Source organism: Ranitomeya imitator, chromosome 1 (genome assembly GCF_032444005.1).
Source record: "Ranitomeya imitator isolate aRanImi1 chromosome 1, aRanImi1.pri, whole genome shotgun sequence".
Lineage (NCBI taxonomy): Eukaryota > Metazoa > Chordata > Amphibia > Anura > Dendrobatidae > Ranitomeya > Ranitomeya imitator.
In genome coordinates this window covers 890,398,974-890,419,016 of record NC_091282.1, presented here as the reverse complement: position 1 = coordinate 890,419,016, position 20,043 = coordinate 890,398,974, and the positions used below count along the sequence as shown (strand labels likewise).

General features: G+C 45.3%; 1 protein-coding gene across 1 annotated transcript in view; it reads left to right on the top strand.

Moving 5' to 3' along the window:
* Nucleotides 1-20,043, top strand: part of DNAH6 (dynein axonemal heavy chain 6) — a 621,891-nt gene that overhangs the window by 61,514 nt on the left and 540,334 nt on the right. The window lies entirely within an intron of this gene.

Below are 20,043 nucleotides of genomic sequence, written 5' to 3'. Positions count from 1 at the left end.
AATACACCCATCATAGAGCCCAGTTGTCATATTGTTTGGGGTTCCCAGTAATGGAACCTCCAGCGATCAGTAAGTTGTCACCCATCCAAAGGATAGACGATAAAGTTTCTTTAGCATAAATGCAATTTAAGTACTATAGGCTCTTTAACTGGAAGCAATTGCCAATACATTGGCTAGTGATATGGTTCTATTCTTTCCATATATACAGTACAGACCAAAAGTTTGGACACACCTTCTCATTTAAAGATTTTTCTGTATTTTCATGACTATGAAAATTGTACATTCACACTGACGGCATCAAAACTATGAATTAACACATGTGCAATTATATAATTAACAAAAAAGTGTGAAACAACTGAGACTATGTCTTATATTCTGGGTTCTTCAAAGTAGCCACCTTTTGCTTTGATGACTGCTTTGCACACTCTTGGCATTCTCTTGATAAGCTTCAAGAGGTAGTCACCGGAAATGGTTTTCACTTCACAGGTGTGCCCTGTCAGGTGTAATAAGTGGGATTTCTTGCCTTATAAATGGGGTTGAGACCATCAGTTGTGTTGAGCAAAAGTCTGGTGGATACACAGCTGATAGTCCTTCTGAATAGACTGTTAGAATTTGTATTATGGAAAGAAAAAAGCAGCTAAGTAAGGAAAAGTGGCCAGCATTACTTTATGAAATGAAGGTCAGTCAGCCCGAAAAATTGGGAAACGTTTGAAAATGTCCCCAAGTGCAGTTGCAAAAACCATCAAGCGCTACAATGAAACTGGCTCACATGAGGACTGCCCCAGGAAAGGAAGACCAAGAGTCACCTCTGCTTCTGAAGATAAGTTTATCTGAGTCACCAGCCTCAGAAGTCGCAGGTTAACAGCAGCTCAGTTTAGAGACCAGGTCAATGCCACACAGAGTTCTAGCAGCAGACACATCTCTACAACAACTGTTAAGAGGAGACTTTGTGCAGCAGGCCTTCATGGTAAAATAGCTGCTAGGAAACCACTGCTAAGGACAGGCAACAAGCAGAAGAGACTTCTTTGGGCTAAAGAACACAAGGAATGGACATTAAACCAGTGGAAATCTGTGCTTTGGTCTGATGAGTCCAAATTTGAGATCTTTGGTTCCAACCACCGTGTCTTTGTGTGATGCAGAAAAGGTGAATGGATGGACTCTACATGCCTGGTTCCCACCGTGAAGCATGGAGGAGGAGGTGTGAGGGTGTGTGGGTGCTTTACTGGTGGATTTATTCAAAATTGAAGGCATGCTGAACCAGCATGGCTACCACAGCGTCTTGCAGCAGCATGCTATTCCATCAGGTTTGCGTTTACTTGGACCATCATTTATTTTTCAACAGGACAATGACCCCAAACACATCTCCAGGCTGTGTAAGGGCTATTTGGCCAAGAAGGAGAGTGATGGGGTGCTACGCCAGATGACCTGGCCTCCACATTCACCAGACCTGAACCCAATCGAGATGGTTTGGGGTGAGCTGGACTGCAGAGTGAAGGCAAAAGGGCAAACAAGTGCTAAGCATCTCTGGGAACTCCTTCAAGATTGTTGGAAGACCATTCCCGGTGACTACCTCTTGAAGCTCATCAAGAGAATGCAAAGCAGTCAAAGCAAAAGGTGTCTTCTTTGAAGAACCTAGAATGTAAGACATCATTTCAGCTGTTTCCACTTTTTTGTTATGTATATAAGTCCACATGTGTTAATTCATAGTTTTGATGCCTTCAGTGTGAATTTACAATTTTAATAGTCATGAAAATACAGAAAAATCTTTAAATGAGAAGGTGTGTCCAAACTTTTGGTCTGTACTGTACTTCTGCTTATATTTAATATGTTTGATTATAGTATCTTCCATTCACACTTAGGAAATAGTTTACACTTTCTTAGATAAATAATGCACTTTTTAAATAAGAAATTATTATTTTCTTGCCTATTTTCTTATTGCTAAGGGTGATTGCAGCAAAGTATGTTAATGCTATGTATGGTTAGATTTCATGTTCTAAATGTGATGATAAAAAAGATCTTTGTCTACCTGCACCTATTTTAAATTGCACTAGATTAAAAAATATGGCCTTATAATTGTTTAAGAGAAGATTAAAGAAGTATTGGTTATACAGTATAAGCTGAGAGCTAAAGTGAGAAAGAACAGTTGTATCTCAAGGCAGAGATAACTCTGAATCATCTTATAGATACAACTTTTCACATTGAAAATGGTATCTGATATGTGGGTAGTATGATACAGAGCAGGAGGAGCTGATCGGAATGATATACAATATACAAGTTTCAGTAAAGCAAATGTAAATAAAAAGCATTTTATTCATTAAAGGGGATATCCGTGGTTGATGGGGTTGGACCTCAACGTCATTCTGATAGACAGACGGATTCCCACTGCCTAACTGGAGGAGCCAACTGTCAATCAGAATGATGTAGAAAGCCACGCCTCGTCGACAGAGCATGGCTGAAAAAAAGCTGCCACTCTGTCAATGTGATGTCAGCAGAGTCAGCTGAATCACCAGCAGTAACGGTCTATGACCCCTTTGTGCCAGGGAAGAATGGCGCTGGCACAACATGCCAGTGGGTAGCAACTACTGTCTGTTAGTGTTTAGGCACATTTTTTGTTTTTCAAAAAGTCCCCGATATAACCTTAAAAATTTCCACATCTCTACATAACTGTATGTAAGGGTAAAATAGGAAAAAAATCCTATACAATTACTAAAAAATAACTGAAAAAAAATCATAAAAAATTAGATTTTTTAATACACTTAAAAAAAACTCATTACAAAACAATAAATAACACAGATATATTTGATATCCCTGTAATCATAACAACCCGTAAAATACAATGAACAGATTAATTACAGTGGTTGGTAAGGTAATGCATGCATACAGTATGTGTTTAAAAAAGCTACAGCTCAAATCATAAAAAAGTGATTGATAGAACAAAAAAAGAAAATCATCTATGCAAGAGAACAAGTGCAGCACAAAAATATTACTGTGTCAAAGGTGTAGATAGCAATTCAGCACAGGGGAGGAAAAATACACTTGAGTGGGCCCGAAACTAATTAACCCTGTTTGCGTACATGTTTACAATCACAGCACAGGTATAGATAATGACTTACAGCTGACATTCTTTCTGATGGAGCGTTCAATTTCCCTGTCTTTTCCATCTCACCCAGACCACCATGAGAACTTCTTCCAGTCATGACTCTTGTGCAGAGTTTACAAAGAAGCACACAACACTGTTTCCATCTATTCCCAACCTGCCCAAATTCCTTATATTACTATCACTCCAATGCTGAGCCTTCTGCTGCCGCATTTATCCCCGTTACTGGACCTAAAAGGTCCAAAAACAATGCTCCTCTTAGCGCCCTCTGCACATGCTCAATAACAGTGCCCACACTTTACCCCCAGCTCCCTTATACATAGTATGATTTCCCTACAGGTCCCATCTGTACAAAATAATGTCGCCACTGCTCCCATATGCACAATATGATGGACCCTGAGCTCCCCTATGCATAGTAGGATATCCCCATAGCTATCGTACACACAGTATGATAATTCCCCCAAAACCACCTTTTATAGAGTAATCTCCCCCAGACTGAATGATGCCCCTCTACCACGTTAATCCTCACACAGAATTATGCTACCGTAGCTCCCCTATAAATCAGTATAATGTCCCCCACACGATATGATACCCTACACAATAGTCTCAACACAGCAAGATGCCCCCTACAGTCCTGCTAGAATGACTATTTTAAATGAAAAATAAACATAATATTAGTTACCTAACCCCAGGTCCTGGCAAGTCCACCAGCAAACAGTAGAAAGGGAGGGTAGACTAACATGGTGCATCCCATGGTAGTACGTTTAGGCCACATAGGCTGCTCACTATAGCACATGCAATATGTGGCCTTGTGCTGTACAAAATGGATCAATTATGGAGCAAGTGGTCCAGACATTTCTCCAAAGTGTCCAAGGAGCCATTTTACACACAAACAGGCCACATGTTGCTTGTGCAACTGAGAACGGTCTGCGTGGCCTAAATGTACTACAATGGCCTGTAGCGTTTCCAGACTTCTCATCCATCAAGGACACCTAGTAAATCACTGGTCAGCAATTGCAAAGGTAGCTGCCAGCAGCAGATCTTGATGATTTGTGTAGCCAAGTGCATTCAGCATGGCAGAACATTCTCTCCCTTCAAGAACACCTAGTAAATCATTGGTCAGCAATTGCTAAGTTAGCTGCCAGCTGCAGATCTTGATGCTTTGTGTAGCCAAGTGCAATCAGCATGGCAGAACATTCTCTCCCATCAAGAACACCTAGTAAATCATTGGTCAGCAATTGCTAAGTTAGCTGCCAGCTGCAGATCTTGATGATTTGTGTGGCAGAACATTCGTCAGACAGCCATTACTAACCTTATTGATAGCATGCCAAAGCACTAGATAGATAAACATGTTTTTTTTTTAAATTTGGTTCTATCATTTGCATATCATTAAAGGAAACCTATCACCAGATTTCCCAAAGTAAACCAAAGTCCCCTGCACATGCCAAATAATATCTTTTAGGCCACATGCACATGTTGAGTATTTGGTGATTTTTTTTTACCTCAGTATTTGTAAGCCAAAATTACGAGTGGGCGAAAAATGCAGGAGTGGTTCATGTGTTTCTATTATACTTTTGCTCTGACTGTCCCACTCTTAGTTTTGGCTTACAAATACTGATGTAAAAAACTCACCAAATACTGAATGTGTGCACATGGCATCAAGCTTCTGGCATATGGCGCGGTTCAGGGCGATGGGTATCTTTTTTTTCTTTTACTTGGCGCCACCCTAATCCCTGCAGCTGCCATCCTTCTGCCTTGATTAATATAGATGACACGTCTTATGTCATCCACAGAGGGTAAATCCAAATTCTGCATGGCATATGCACCGGCATCTATTTAGCTTCCAGGTTAAAAGGTATTGGCGCCAGTGTATTGTAGTACTCTGCTTTGCCTTTAGTGAAAAGCATAAAGCGCTTGTGATTGAGGAGGTGCAGAGAAAAGAAAATAGATGCCCATTGGACTGGCATGTGTTATATGGCATAAAGGGATGAGCGAATAGCTTCGGATAACTCCTTATCCGAATAGCTATAGCGCTTACCGAATAGCTGCATTGGGAACCCGGATACCTGGAGCGCTCCCGAAGCTATTTGCTCATCCCTAATGGTGACTTTTAGTTTATATTGGGAACCAGGTGACATCTTTAACATCTTTAGCGATCTTGTGATTTTCAGAATTCCATGCCTTTCTTCTCTCTGTACGTAGGCCAATGTAGCTACTATAGCACTGGCTCACTATTCTATAGAGAAGCTGTAGAGTGAGCTATTTCATTTATCAAGGCATGTACCTATGTTCCTAAGGCTATCTCCCTTTACGTTTACAATTTTATAGTCATTAAATATTTTTTCATTTTATTATATCTGGAAGGATGTTGAAACCTAGCAGTTATGGCACCAGTCGCCACTGAAAAATTAATGAGTATCTTGAAGAGAGAATTTATTTCCATTAAAGAGAAAACCCCTAGCTGCATTACTGTATTAAATGCTAAGAACTTGTATCTTGCCAAATTAAGATTGCTGTGATATGAGTGACAAGATTAAATGTTTCATTGTGTATGGCGAAACATTTCATTGCCTAGTAATATAATGGGCTACTTCCAAGACGTGTATCAGCAGTTCTTACATTTAAAAGTAAAAACAAAATTCTGATGCTTTATGTTTTAGATGTATAAATTTCAGAATGTACTGAAAAAATATGACTTTTCGTAAATTTACAGTTTCTGTATCTTTACCTGCCAATTACAATTTATTCATTTCCATTTCAAAACATTATATTAGACATCCGATGATATCTCCTGACAACATATAATTTCCAAAGCTAGGATAAAATGCTATTCGAACATCTATCTATAAAATTCATGAATCTTCAGTTTCAAAAAAATAGAATCTCCACTGCATTGTTATGGAATCGACATAAATGATTCAGCTTCATTTATTTACCTTTGCATATATGTAGTCATGTCGTTGGGGGTATAAAATCATAGCGATTGCCCAGGGCCCCATCCCCAAAAGGACCCCTAACCTGTCCAAGCCAAACCTGCACTCATAATGCCACCCCTGCATAAACAGATCCGTTTCTGAGCTTAAAGGGAACCTGTCACCCCCCTCAGGTGTTTGTAACTATAAGAGCTACCTTGTGCAGCACAAATGCTGCATTCTGACACGGTGGCTATTTTAGTTATGATGCCTGCACACACTGAAATAAACGTTTATAAAATGTGCCCCCTCATACCGTGAAACTGTCCCGGAGGCGGGTCTTTCGTTCCTAATCAGACACAGCACAGCCGAAACTCCGGGCCTGTGCGCATCGGGCGCCGCCTCCTCTTGCAGCATTATCGTCCCCGGCGCCTGCGCATTAAGTTTTTTTTCGGGCATGCGCAGTTGCGCTGCCCTTTGTACTTACAGAGCAGGCGCCGGGACGATAATGCAGCAAGAGGAGTCAGCGCCCGGCGTGCACAGGCCCGGAGTGACGGCTGTGCTCTGTCTGATTAGGAAGGAAAGACCCGCCTCCGGGACGGTTTCACGGTATGAGGGGGCACATTTTATAAGTGTTTATTTCAGCATGTGCAGGGAGTATAACTAAAAGAGCCACCGTGTCAGAATGCAGCATTTGTGCTGCCCAAGGTGGCTCTTTTAGTTACAAACGCCTGAGGGGGTGACAGGTTCCCTTTAAAGCCATGATCACACTTTCAGTATTAGGTCATTTTTTTACCTCAGTATTTGTAAGCCAAAACCAGGAGTGGGTGATAAATGCTTCAGTGGTGACGTGTTTCTATTATACTTTTCCTCTGATTGTTCCACTTCTCGTTTTGGCTTACACATACTGAGGTAAAATTCTGACCAAATACTGAACGTGTAAATGTGGCCTAAAAGTGTAGAAGAATCTTGGTGACAGCATGGTCACATCACTTCACCATGTGGAAGTACGGTGGAACTGAAGAGGAGGAGAGTGTCTGGCATGTCCTCTACACTGTGTGTGTAACATGATGTGGGTGTGTAATATGCAGTGTGATCGCATGTGTGTGTGTGTAACATGCTGTGGGTGCAGCATGCTCTGTATGGGTGTGTATAAACTGCACTGTATGCGTGCCTCATGAATTCTGTTTAACATGCAGTGTTTGTGTCTAACATGCAATGTGTGTGTGTAACATGCAGCGTATGTATGCATACCTCCCATCTTTTGAGGGGAGGAAAGAGGGACAAAGTTAGCAGCACGCTGCGGTGAATTTTAGGCCACGCCTCTGACCACACCCATTTCACAACTAGTCACGCCCCAACCACACCCATTTAGCACTGCTGATCACAATGTTTCATAAACAATAATTATAAACAATAAAAAATATGGCCATATAGTGCTCCATACTGTATAATGGCCACACATGATGCTCCATACTTTATAATGGCTCCACATGATGCTCCATACTGTATAATGGCCACACATGATGCTCCATACTGTATAATGGCCACACATGATGCTCCATACTGTATAATGGCCACACATAGTGCTCCATACTGTATAATGGCCCCAAATGATGCTGCATACAGTGTACTGGCCCCACGTGATGCTCCATACAGTATAATGGGCCCACATGATGCTGCATACTGTATAATGGCCACACATGATGCTCCATACTTTGTAATGGCCACACATGATGCTGCGTACAGTGTACTGGCCCCACGTGATGCTCCATACAGTATAATGGGCCCACATGATGCTGCATACTGTATAATGGCCACACATGATGCTCCATACTTTGTAATGGCCACACATGATGCTGCGTACAGTGTACTGGCCCCACGTGATGCTCCATACAGTATAATGGGCCCACATGATGCTGCATACTGTATAATGGCCACACATGATGCTCCATACTGTATAAGGCCAAACATGAGGCTCCATACTGTATAATGGGCCCACATGATGCTGCCTACTGTATAATGGCCACACATGAGGCTCCATACTGTATAATGGGCCCACATGATGCTGCCTACTTTATAATGGCCACACAGGATGCTCCATACTGTATAATGTCTCCACATGATGCTCCATACTGTATAATAGCCACACATGATGCTCCTTACTGTATAATGGCCACACATGATGCTCCATACTTTTTAATGGCCACACATGATGTTGCGTACTGTATAATGGCTCCACATGATGCTCCATACTGTATAATGGCACATTATGCTCCATACTGTATAATGGCCCCACATGATGCTGCGTACAGTATACTGGCCCCACGTGATGGTTCCATACAGTATAATGGGCTCACATGATGCTTTGTACAGTATAATGGCCACATATGATGCTGGGTACAGTATAATGGCCACACATGGTTACCCCACCCCCATCATTGCCTTCTCCATCACTACACACACACCGTTCACCGCGCTCCCTCACAGCAGCCTCCACTCCCGTGGCGCTGAATTATGTCATCCAGCTGAACCGCTGATTGCTCACGTTGCTGCAGCTGTGATACGCCACTGATAAAGACGCCTCTCCGTGTCTCCTGTGCCAGTCAGTGTCAGAGCGAGGAGCAATATCTGCTCCGATCCGACACAGCTAGCGTCCCCTCCATACACCTCATACACACACGAATCCACTCCATACACCTTGCACACGCAGCTCCGCTCCGAACACCTCATACTCACATGGCTCCGCTCCATATACCTCGTACACACACACGGCTCCTCTCCATACACCTCGTACACACACACGGCTCCTCTCCATACACTTCATACACACACACGACTCCGCTCCGTACACCTCATACACACACGGCTCCTCTCTATAAACCTCATACACCCGCTCCGCACACCTCGTACATACACGACTCCGCTCCATACACTTTTCACACGCTGCTCCGATCCGTACACCTCTTACACACACGACTCTGCTCCATACACCTTTCACACTCTGCTCCGATCTGTAGACCTCGTACACATGCGGCTGCTCTCCATAACCTCATTCACACGGCTCCGTACACCTCTTACACACACGCCTCCGCTCCATACACCTTTCACACGCTGCTCCGATCCATACACCTCGTACACACATGGCTCTGCTACTTCCGCAGTGTAAACACCTCCTGACCTCACACATACGCTTACCCTCGTCCAGCACCATGACAACCAGCAGACAGTGTCAGGCTTAGCTTAATGTCAAGCTTTACAAGGCTGCAGCACCCAATTGCATGTGAATTATTGGTGAGGCTGCCAGTGGGGAAAAATAACAAGCCACAATAATTAGCCCTCTCCCACGGAGCTGCTGCTGCTCCTCCTCCTCCAGCATTCACTGGACTGTGACATCGACTACTGATGATAGTCCCTCTGCAATCACAGCACTGAGCAGCCGAGGCCAGTTACAGAGGAGGAAGCCTGTGACGAGTCTCCAGCCCACCCTGCTCAGCCCCGCTCATTCCAAACAGGATTACCCAGGCATTAGTTCCACTGCTGCTTACACTGGCACCCGTTCAGCAGGTAAGCTGTTACTAACTACAGTTACGTACCTCAAATGCCCCCTCTTTCTCCCTCTCTGTCTCTGAGCTGTACTGCACTGCATACGGAAGGGGAAGGGGCGTGGCTTAACACAAGGGGGTGTGTCGGCTGCTTCTTCTGTCTGCGGGAAGCAGAGCATCCCATGTGGGAGTGCGGGGCAAAGGCTCAAAACCGGGACAGTCCCGCAGAATGAGGGACAGTTGGGAGCTATGTGTATGTGTAGCATGGAGTGTGTGTAACATCCATATTTTAAAATAACAGCATTGCAGACAAGTGTTCATAGATGGAAACCTGTTGGTATTTGTAACGGGCTGGGTGGTGGAAGCACTGTGCCCGAGCCCAAGGAAGACCTTGAGGGGCGTGACTAGGAGCCTCACCTAATCTGACTACAGATACACAGCAGCATTAGATTCCGAGATCTGAGGTAAGATAAAGGAGGTAGTCCAGGTGCTACTCCAGTACTGACCTTGGGTAGATCGCAGCTGTCCTCAAGGAACATGTAGCTGGCGTGGCCCGAGGGTATGTCCAATAAAGGCAGGCAGGTGGAATAAGACGACAGGTACCATGGATGCAGAAAAGACCAGCTGGCGGAGAGATGAGCCCTAGCAAGTGCAACTGGACCAGGTGAAGTAGAAGTGAGAACTGGCAGGTGCAGCAAGACAAGCAGACATAGAGATGAGCACTGGCAGGTGCAACGGGAGCAGCTGACGTAGAGATGAGAACTGGTAGGTGCAATGGGACTGGCTGATGTAGACATGAGCCCTGCAGGTGCCACAGGACCGAATGATGTAGAGATGAGCCTGGCAGCTGCAACAGAACCGGCTGACTTGGAGATGACCAATGACAGGTGCAACGGGACTGGCTGACATGGAGATGACCATGGCAGGTGCAGCGGGACCAGCTGACATAGAGATAAGCTCTGGCAGGTGCAGCGTACAGGGATATGAGGACTGAGACCTGAAAACTCACAAAAGTGTTAGACTGGGTTCACATTACGTTACAGGCGTCTGTTAGATGGACTATGTTACACCACGGCATAACGCGGTGTAGCACAGTCTGTTAATGCCGCTGATGCCGCTAGCGATGTGCCGTCATTGAGTGACGGACCCTGGGACGTGGGCTGCAGCGTTTGCGGGTCCATCACTGCTAGCACAGATAGAGCATCTGCTAGCTCTATCAGCGCTAACGCGATATGATATTTTTTTTGGACAGAATGATAATAATAATAATCTTTATTTTCATATAGCGCTAACATATTCTGCAGCGCTTTACAGTTTGCACACATTATTATCGCTGTCCCCGTTGGGGCTCACAATCTAAATTCCCTATCAGTATGTTTTTTTAATGTGGGAGGAAACCCACGCAAACACGGAGAGAACATACAAACTCTTTGCAGATGTTGTCCTTAGTGGGGCTTGAACCCAGGACTCCAGCACGGCAAGGCTGCTGTGCTATCCATTGCTCCACCGTGCTGCCCCAATGTACTGTATTAGTGATCATTCTGCCCCCATCATTTTTCATCAGCCATTTAACAAACACCAAATTATCTAAAGGTAAATTTTCATATCCCAAAAGCTGTTAACCTACAATTCTGCCTAGTTGAATATGAATTACATCAGAATCTGCTTCAAAAAAGTGACATGAATTGGTTTTTCCATCAGTCACTTTTCAAACCCTCTTAAACTATTTTCTCATGTAGTGTAAACCCTGCAGTTTTTTAGCTGCGTTATTTTGTACAGAATATCTGCTATATTTCACAGTTTAAGAAAAGTGTGTCTGATTTCATGAAAACTCATGCCCACTGTGCGTTCAGAGATGCTGTTGAACTGTACGTTTATCGGGAGCCTGAAAAAAAATTTAAAAAACGCAGTTGCATTTTTAAGTTGCAAAATCTCAGCATTTCTGCACTAAAAAAGAATAAATTAAAAATGTTGCTTCAAATCTGCACCACAAACTTACCAACTAAAAGTGGAAAAATTGTAGAGATAATTGATAATGATCCTTTTGCATCAATTACTGCATCAATGTGGCGTGGCATGGAGGCGATCAGCCTGTGGCACAGCTGAGGTGTTATGGAAGCGTAGGTTGCTTTGATAGCAGCCTTCAGCTCATCTGCATTGTTGGGTCTGGTATCTCTCATCTTCCTCCTGACTATACCCAATAGATTCTCTATGGGGTTAAGGTCTGGTGAGTTTGCTTGCCAATCAAGCACAGTGATACTGTTGTTGTTAAAAGAGGTAACGGTACTTTTGGCAGTGTAGACAGGTGCCAAGTCCTGCTAGAGCATGAAATTTCCATCTTCAAAAAGATTGTCAGCAGAGGGAAGCATGAAGCAGGGGCAGACATACCACATGTGCAGCCGGTGCGGCTGCACGGGGGCCCAGAGGCAGAGGAGGGCCCCTGCAGGGCAGATAACACTGAGGGCAATCAGTAGCAACATGAAAAAGGATGATATAAGGTCAGACAAATGCCATAACAGAAATACTTTATTAGCAATTATTAAAACAAGTGTGAGAGAGGCGATACAGAAATGGCGACATAGATGAGGACATTGTAAAAATAGCAGGAGGCACGTACACAGGAATGTAAGTCCACAAAGAATTAAAGGGAACCTGTCACCTGAATTTGGCGGGACCAGTTTTGGGTCATATGGGCGGAGTTTTCAGGTGTTTGATTCACCCTTTCCTTACCCGCTGGCTGCATGCTGGCTGCAATATTGGATTGAAGTTCGTTCTCTGTCCTCCATAGTACACGCCTGCGCAAGGTAATCTTGCTTTGTGCAGGCATGTACTACGGAGGACAGAGAATGAACTTCAATCCAATATTTCGGCCAGCATGCAGCCAGCGGGTAAGGAAAGGGTGAATCAAACACCTGAAAACTCCGCCCATATGACCCAAAGCTGGTCCCGCCAAATTCAGGTGACAGGTTCCCTTTAAATAATTACCAATACTAATATCAATAGCTCAATTAATGCCCATAGGGTATAATTGCATAGTGTAGAAAAAATGAAAAAAAAAAGAAAAATGAAAAACATGAAAAAATAAAAAGAATGAAAAGAATATACAGTGGGGCAAAAAAGTATTTAGTCAGTCAGCAATAGTGCAAGTTCCACCACTTAAAAAGATGAGAGGCGTCTGTAATTTACATCATAGGTAGACCTCAACTATGGGAGACAAACTGAGAAAAAAAAATCCAGAAAATCACATTGTCTGTTTTTTTATCATTTTATTTGCATATTATGGTGGAAAATAAGTATTTGGTCAGAAACAAACAATCAAGATTTCTGGCTCTCACAGACCTGTAACTTCTTCTTTAAGAGTCTCCTCTTTCCTCCACTCATTACCTGTAGTAATGGCACCTGTTTAAACTTGTTATCAGTATAAAAAGACACCTGTGCACACCCTCAAACAGTCTGACTCCAAACTCCACTATGGTGAAGACCAAAGAGCTGTCAAAGGACACCAGAAACAAAATTGTAGCCCTGCACCAGGCCGGGAAGACTGAATCTGCAATAGCCAACCAGCTTGGAGTGAAGAAATCAACAGTGGGAGCAATAATTAGAAAATGAAAGACATACAAGACCACTGATAATCTCCCTCGATCTGGGGCTCCACGCAAAATCCCACCCCGTGGGGTCAGAATGATCACAAGAACGGTGAGCAAAACTCCCAGAACCACGCGGGGGAACCTAGTGAATGAACTGCAGAGAGCTGGGACCAATGTAACAAGGCCTACCATAAGTAACACACTACGCCACCATGGACTCAGATCCTGCAGTGCCAGACGTGTCCCACTGCTTAAGCCAGTACATGTCCGGGCCCATCTGAAGTTTGCCAGAGAGCATTTGGATGATCCAGAGGAGTTTTGGGAGAATGTCCTATGGTCTGATGAAACCAAACTGGAACTGTTTGGTAGAAACACAACTTGTCGTGTTTGGAGGAAAAAGAATACTGAGTTGCATCCATCAAACACCATACCTACTGTAAAGCATGGTGGTGGAAACATCATGCTTTGGGGCTGTTTCTCTGCAAAGGGGCCAGGACGACTGATCCGGGTACATGAAAGAATGAATGGGGCCATGTATCGTGAGATTTTGAGTGCAAACCTCCTTCCATCAGCAAGGGCATTGAAGATGAAACATGGCTGGGTCTTTCAACATGACAATGATCCAAAGCACACCGCCAGGGCAACGAAGGAGTGGCTTCGTAAGAAGCATTTCAAGGTCCTGGAGTGGCCTAGCCAGTCTCCAGATCTCAACCCTATAGAAAACCTTTGGAGGGAGTTGAAAGTCCGTGTTGCCAAGCGAAAAGCCAAAAACATCACTGCTCTAGAGGAGATCTGCATGGAGGAATGGGCCAACATACCAACAACAGTGTGTGGCAACCTTGTGAAGACTTACAGAAAACGTTTGACCTCTGTCATTGCCAACAAAGGATATATTACAGAGTATTGAGATGAATTTTTGTTTCTGACCAAATACTTATTTTCCACCATAATATGCAAATAAAATGTTAAAAAAACAGACAATGTGATTTTCTGGATTTTTTTGTCTCAGTTTGTCTCCCATAGTTGAGGTCTACCTATGATGTAAATTACAGACGCCTCTCATCTTTTTAAGTGGTGGAACTTGCACTATTGCTGACTGACTAAATACTTTTTTGCCCCACTGTATATACACGGAATAATCCTTAGTGGTAGGGGATAAAATCTGCATGCGGAGGCCAGGAAAAATCCCTATAAACCACAGTCATAGAATCACCTTAGGCACAGCCATAAACAATGTTTCAATACAGGTTCAATATAAGACTAGTGGTGTAAAACAGAATTATTAATCAGGCCATAGTCCTAATTAAGCCGCCGACGAAGGTTTTGTCTCCGAAATGCGCGTTGAGGCGGAGGCGCGTCCCCAGGACTTAGTCTACTCTGCGGTGGCTTATTTAGGACTATGGCCTGATTAATAATTCTGTTTTACACCACTAGTCTTATATTGAGCTTATATTAAGCTGCCGGCGATGACGATACTGCAGCTGTCAGGAGAAGTAAGGGGTGTGTGTATGTATGTGTGTGTGTCTAGGTGGTAGAGATGTGTGTGAGGAGGAGAACAATGATGGAGGTGGTGAAGTCGGCAATGATGGGGGTGGAGGGGGAAAAGAATGATGGAGGTGGTGGAGAGAGCAATGATGGTGGTGGTGGAAAGGGTAATGATTGGGGTAGTGGGGAGGAGGCAATGATAGAGGTGGTGGAATGTGCAATATTGGGGGTGGTGGGAGAGAAAGAAATGATAGTAATGATGGAAAGGGCAATGATGGGGGTGGTGGAGAGGTCAATGATGGAGGTGGTTGGGTAGGGCAATGATGGAGATGGTGGAGAGGGCAATGATGGAGGTGATGGAGAGGGCAATAATGGGGGTGGTGGAGAGGGCAATGATGGGGGTAGTGGAGAAGGCAATAATGGAGGTGGTGGATAAGGAAATGATGGAGGTGTTGGGGAGAAGGCAATGATGTTGTGGAGGGGGAGAACAATGATGGAGGTGGTGGAGAGGACAATGATGGGGTGGAGAGGGAAAAGAATGATGAAGGTGGTGGAGAGGATAAGGATGGAGAGGGCAATGATTGGGGTGGTGGAGACGGCAATGGTTGGTGGAGAGGGCAATGCTGGTGGTGGAGAAAAGTGCAATGATTGGGGTGGTGGGGGAGGAGGCAATGATGGGGTGGTAGGGGAGAAAGCAATGATGGGAGTATTGGGGGAGAAAGCAATGACAGAGGCGGTGGAGAGGGCAATGATGGGGGTGGTGGGGGAGACGGCAGTGATACAGGTGGTGGATAGGGCAATGATGGGATGGTGGGGGAGAAGGCAATGATGGAGGTGGTGGGGGAGAAGGCAATGATAGAGGTTGTGGAAAGGATAATAATGGGGGTGGATGGGGAGAACAATGATGGAGGTGGTGGAGGTGGTGGAGAGGGCAATGATGGGGTGGAGCGGGAGAACAATGATGGAGATGGTGGAGAGGGCAATGATGGAGAGGGCAATGATGGGGTCGTGGAGAGGGCAATAATGGAGGTGATGGAATGGGCAAAGATGGTGGTGGTGGAAAGGGCAATGAATGGGATGGTGGGGGAGGAGGCAATGATAGAGGTGGTGGAATGGGCAATGATGTGGGTGGTGGATGAGAAAGCAAAATGGGAGTGGTGGGGGAGAAAGCAATAATAGAAGTGATGGAAAGGGTAATGTTGGGGTCATGGAGAGGCCAATGATAGAGGTGATGGAGATGGTTGGGTAGGGCAATTATGGAAATGGTGGAGAGGGCAATAATAGAAGGTGGTGGATAAGCTAATGTGGAGATGATGGAGAGGTCAATGATGGAGATGGGGAAGAGGACAATGATGGGATGCGGGGGGACAATGAGGGATGTGGGGGATTGGGATGGCATGACCGCGTATCGCCAAAACAGGGTCTTTCCCGTACTCAATCTTCCTGACCCCCACCCCATCCCCAGGGGGCCATTCTCCCCTTCTCCTGTAAATTTAAATTAAACACCAACACGTAAATTTCTTTGGATAATTTTGGCCACAGCGGCCATTTTATTAAACAAACAATAACATAAATAACAACATATATACCATATGTAAAAACCTGGAGGGGAGGGTTCTTGGGGGTAAGAAATCTGGCTCAAAAATAGGCATAAAGCCACCACCAACTTTAAAACCAAACACTTCTTTACCCTCAGCCGTGACCACCAGCTCAAGGGCACCATGTAACCCATTTCGGGCAAACCAAAACCCCAAAGCTCCCGAGGTAAATTCCCCGTCCAGAGCCCGTAAACAAAAGCCAGATCAACCCCGTAAAAACGTCATCACCACCTCCAAGAACCCCACCCCCCGCCAAAACTGCCACTGTGACAATGATAACGAAAACTCCCCTCTGGCAATAACTGATTAAAAAACCGAGATGAGAAAAAACCCAACTCCCCGGCTACCCCTCCATCAAACTGTTCACTTAAACTAATCCACAATAAAGGGAGGGAGGGTGGGCTTCTCTCCTGATGATTCACCTCACAAGTGATCCTTCCCGCACTTCTCCAGCCCCTGCCTCCTTTCCCCACTAGGTCCACCCCTTATTCAAAAATTTCCACCAATCACCTATAAGATCCCTTTTTTTTTTTTTTTTTTTTTTTATTCAAAACTCTAAAACTCCCTTCTTGGCAACGCAGTCATGTGGGGGCTTTCATCCAGCTGCGCCCATTACAGCCCCCCTTCTTGACCGCGTATCGCCAAAACAGGGTCTTTCCCGTACTCAATCTTCCTGACCCCCACCCCATCCCCAGGGGGCCATTCTCCCCTTCTCCTGTAAATTTAAATTAAACACCAACACGTAAATTTCTTTGGATAATTTTGGCCACAGCGGCCATTTTATTAAACAAACAATAACATAAATAACAACATATATACCATATGTAAAAACCTGGAGGGGAGGGTTCTTGGGGGTAAGAAATCTGGCTCAAAAATAGGCATAAAGCCACCACCAACTTTAAAACCAAACACTTCTTTACCCTCAGCCGTGACCACCAGCTCAAGGGCACCATGTAACCCATTTCGGGCAAACCAAAACCCCAAAGCTCCCGAGGTAAATTCCCCGTCCAGAGCCCGTAAACAAAAGCCAGATCAACCCCGTAAAAACGTCATCACCACCTCCAAGAACCCCACCCCCCGCCACACACGAACAGCCCTGACCACCTCAGGCTCGTGAGTGCCCCACCGCCACCAAAGCTCTCTCGACTCCTTCCTGTAGCCCGAGTGCCCATAAATCCATACCAACATCATTAAGATACACTCCATCATCCCTCCAATAATTGCCAATCCCATCCTCCAGCTCCAAATGTCTAACGGCAATACCCCCGTTCCGAGACACAAATCCTGCCACCGCCCTATTCAGCTTCACCCGGGCTCTATTGATCCCTCTATGGGACCGTACATCACGCCACTTCCGCCTTGGTACAATGTCCGACCACACCGTCACAACACCCGGGAAAGATACCCCCAACCGTAAAAAATCAAAACGAATGTCTCTGATCAACTCCCTCACTGGCCTAACTCCCAAATCATTTCCTCCAAGGTGAACCACCAAAATGTCCGGGGGTCGATCCAATCTAGCGGCGTTGGCAACTGCCGGCAACAAACTCCGCCATAACATACCCCGGAATCCCAACCATCTAATAACCACCGAATCCCTTACAAAGCCTAATTGCCTACCATTTCGCCTGACATCCGCACGAAGCGCACCCCAATGAACAAATGAATGTCCGATAATCCATGCCAGGAGGGAGGTTCGACCTGAAAAAACACAACAATGATTAACACCATAACAAGGCTCTCTCCCCCACAGACCTAATTCCTAATATAAGACAGATATCGATCCGAACTCCATCTGCCTATTCTTTTGATAACATCAACGCCTAGGCCCAGACCATCCGCCTCGGACGCAGCACCAATTCGAAATGAATGCGACCCGAAATTCTTCGGGTCAACACCCAACGATCCCAAACCCCTCTTCAACAGCGCCGTAAATTGGTAGCGCGACAAAAATTCCCCGTTCTGATGTCGTAACAAAGGGCCTGCCCTCAGTGCCGACAGACGCCAATAAGATTCCAAACAGTGCTGCGGGCACATCCCGCTACCGTCAACTCTCCCCAGCACCACTCGCCTACCCCTACCAAGCTGATCAGTCTTAGAACGCCTGATCCAAAATACAATACCTCCTGCCCAAAAGTCAACATCTTCCGCTAACAGACCACCCACCTTATTTTTATTTGGGGACACCAGCTCCCCCAGGCGCAAAGCGCCAAAGAACGCTAAAGAGAAGGCTAACCTAAACAATACAACCTCAAACTGCGAACTACAAATACCGCCCAAAGCCTCCCCAAGCCGTTCCAGCATACCAAAAGAAATCGGCCTACGCTTATCAAAAGACACATTGCCCTTCCGAAAACCCTTCAAAGCCTGCCTTATCAAAAAATCTTTTGTCAGATCAGCTGAACCTTGCAACCGAAAACCAAAGGCCAGACCCGCAACAACTTTGTTTAACCTCGAAACGGACCATCCCCATTCGGCCGCCTTACCCATCAAAGCCAGCAGAGCCATAATCTTATCGCCGTCGGATTCCACTGGGCCGCATTGGACCAACCAACCTTCCCACATCTCCCACGCCGCTGCATAATCCGACCATGTCCTGCTCGACAGTGAGGCCTGTATCAAGCGACCTCCCCTTCCGCAACAATCTGCCACAGATGCGAAGGACATCCCGCTCCTGTAGGTTCCGAATCTGGCGCCAGTTCCCGGAATCGGTCCCACTGAAAACGAGATAAAGCATCAGCTATATTGTTTTGGACACCTGGTACATGCACCGCCGAAATCCACGAATTCAATTCCAAACACCTCAACACCAATTCCCTAACCAACCTAATCACGGGGGGAGAAGAGGAAGATAAACTGTTGATAACTGACACGACACTCAAGTTATCACAATGGAATCGTACCCGACGATCCTTAAAATTCTCGCCCCAAATAAACGCTGCCACTACAATTGGGAACAACTCCAACAATGCCAAATTTTTGGTTAGCCCGTTTTGCCGCCATTCTTCCGGCCACACTCCGACACTCCATTTGCCTGCACAGTAGGCGCCATAACCGGCTCCCCCTGCTGCGTCCGTATAAATTTCACAATCAAAGGCGTTCAAATCCTCCTGCTGAATCAATGATCTGCCATTATAATTTTCCAAGAAACGCTGCCAAACCAACAGATCGTCCTTGTGCTCCCGGCTCAAACGTATGAAATGATGAGCTGCACGGACTCCCGCCGTAGCTCTGGACAACCTTCGGCAAAAAATCCGGCCCATAGGCATGATCCGGCACGCAAAATTTAAGCGCCCTAGCAACGACTGTAACTCCTTCAACGTCACTTTCCTCAATTTTCCGATTCTGGACACCTCCTGCTTCAGCAACAACAATTTGTCGTCGGGCAACCTGCATTCCATCTTTCTAGAATCGATAAGAATCCCGAGAAAACTTAAGACCGTACAGGGACCCTCTGTTTTCTCCTGCGCCAAAGGGACCCCGAAATGCCCGGACACCCATTCCATGGTGGCCAATAAATTACCGCAAACCGCAGAGTCCGGGGGGCCCACAAACATGAAGTCATCCAAATAATGAATGACCGAAGCAACATCAGAAACGTCTCTAACAACCCATTCCAAAAAAGTACTGAAAGTTTCAAACAACGAGCAAGAAATGGAACAGCCCATCGGCAAACACCTGTCTAAATAAAATTCTCCATTCCAAAAACAACCTAGTAACGGAATGCTCTCCGGATGTACCGGCAGAAGCCGAAAGGCAGACTCGATGTCTGTCTTCGCCATCAAGGCCCCCGCTCCGTACATACGAACCCATTGCACT